This window comes from Mandrillus leucophaeus, unplaced genomic scaffold (genome assembly GCF_000951045.1).
Source record: "Mandrillus leucophaeus isolate KB7577 unplaced genomic scaffold, Mleu.le_1.0 Scaffold30, whole genome shotgun sequence".
Lineage (NCBI taxonomy): Eukaryota > Metazoa > Chordata > Mammalia > Primates > Cercopithecidae > Mandrillus > Mandrillus leucophaeus.
Genome location: NW_012103143.1, coordinates 240,999 through 243,466, shown reverse-complemented (window position 1 = coordinate 243,466; position 2,468 = coordinate 240,999).

Below are 2,468 nucleotides of genomic sequence, written 5' to 3'. Positions count from 1 at the left end.
AGCCATCGGAGCAGGGGCTGGCCGGATAGGTGGGTGGCGGGCCACCAGCTCCCCGGGCCAAGGCAGCCTCGGGCCCCAGGACCAGCCGAGGCACTGTGGCCAGGCGACACCAGGCCACCACGGCCCCGCAGGCGTGGATGAGCAGCGTGAGGAGCAGGCACTTCCAGTGCGACTCGCGGCACAGGGAGCTTCCCAGGGACTGTTTCAGGGGCCGTTGCTGCAGGTGGGCAGAGAAAGGGAAGTCTGTGTCAGGTGGGGCCATCAGTGGGGCCTGCCACTTTGCTTAACCCAGCTGAGGGAGGTGATTCCGTGAGCCCCATTTTACAGAGGAGGAAACTGAGGCTCAGAGGGATGAGTAGCTTGCTCCAGGCTTCACATTTCCAGCTCACTCACAGTGGCGCTGCAGATTCAAACCCAGGACTCGCTGCCCCAAATCCATCCTCCACTGTGCCCTGCTAGCACTGGGCCAACTGTACACAGGACACAGCAGGCCCGCCTCTGCCAGAAGGGGTGGATCCTTGGACTGGCTATTGGCTACTGGCTATTGAGAAAATGAGTTCTAGCCCTTCCTCTGCCCTGATTTGCTGTGTGGACTTGGCTATATCTTTGCCCTCTCTGGGCCTTGATTCTTGGTCCTGTTGGTCTGGGAAGCAGGGGGAAGGGGTCCGAGGTGTAAACAGCATGGGCTTTGGAGTTTCACTGCCCAGGAGCCAGTGCTGGCTCCAGCACTTACTGTATGACTTGGGCACGTCCCTCATCCTCTCTGGACCTTAATTTCCTCATCTGTAAACTGAGTCTGTTGTGAGGATTCAACAAGATCATACGTGTGAAGATCTGAGCACAGTGTCTGGCCATGGGAATAAATATGGTCACCATTACCCTGAGACTCCCTCTGGTCCCTTGTTCCACAGGGACTTAGAAGACTCAGCAGAGGCTTTTGAGTCAACGGGAGCATCTAGAACGGGAGAGGTGCGAGTCTTGGGGTGGGGAGCAGATGGAGGGCCATCCTCCACTCATCTGTGCTGAGCGAGGGGGCGGGACACAGCTGCTGGGCAGCAGGGGCCACTCCCTGGCTCAGAGGGCTTGCCACACCCTCCCTGGCAGGGCTGCCAGCCTAGCTACCTCACCCCCAGGTGCCCATGGAGAGAGAAGCAGGTAGGTATACAGTGGGGAGAGCGGAAGGGTAAAAAGGGGTGGAAAAGGTAGAAACAACAAAAGAGGGGTTAAGGGGTCACCTCTCCTACCCCAGACCTACCAGGCCTCTAGAGGCCCAAGAGGAGAGGAACCATCCCCCAGTCCAGCCCAGATACAGCCTGGCCCCGTCACACAGCACAGGAGCACAGCGCCACCTGACCTGCAAAGCCTGTCAGGTACACACACACTTGTCCACGCCCCTCCAACACATGCTCATCACAGACCCACCTACCATGGAGGGCCACACTGCCTGTCACCAGGAAACTCCAGACCCTCACCTGTCCCCAGAGCACAGACTCCCACAACCATAGCATGGTACACACACATAGCACACACACACGCACCACAGACCCATCCACCACAGGACACACACATGCACATACACGTTCCACATGCAGTGAAGCCCAGAGACATACCAGACCTTCACCTGACCACAGTGCACATCTCCCCACCCCCAATGCAACCTGACACCTTGGCTCCTCAGACCCCACAGGGAGAGACCCACCCACAACGGGACTCGCTCACATGCACACACCTAGACCACTGAGTGACAACCCGAGCCAGGCACCCACTCACCCCTCACCTGACTACAGGGTACACACACCCCCAATTCACACACCCACACAACACAAACACACAAGCAGGCTACATTCACCCAAATGCACACACAGCTCCACTCACCACCCTATCACCCCACACATTACTCGGGGCCCTAGGTCCTGCAGACCTTACTGGCTAGGGCTGAGGAGGGGCCATCTGGGGTCCCAGTCAGCAGAATGGGCCCTCAATCCTCACCTCGAGGACAAGGAGAAGGGGTACCCAGGCGCCTCCCTTCCTCTTCCCCTCCTCCCCTCTAGGCTCTGCGACTGCTGCTGCATTGCAGGCACTGCCCGGACACCTCGTGAGCGGCCGGGCCGGGCTGGGGACCTGACCCCGCGGCCCTGGCGGTGGAAGCAGCATCCCCCGCTGGGCTGCGGCACTGGGACGCGTGGGGGCCAGGCGCTGACGTCACAGGACGGGCAAGGCTGGATGGGGGGCGCCGGGGGCGGAAGTCGCCCCCCATATTGCTGTCCAGCCCCACCCCTACCCCCAACGCGGGCCCCTGGACCCCTGGCAGGGCGGCAGGTGACCCCAATGACGTCATTGGCCGTAGGGGCTCTGGGACTTCCCTCCTCAGCCCCTCTCTTGGGGTCGCCTTCTGCACTGGTCCCTTTCACGCCGCCCCAGGCCCGGCTCCGGCCCCCCAGCGCCGATACCTCTTCCCGCAGCGGCTC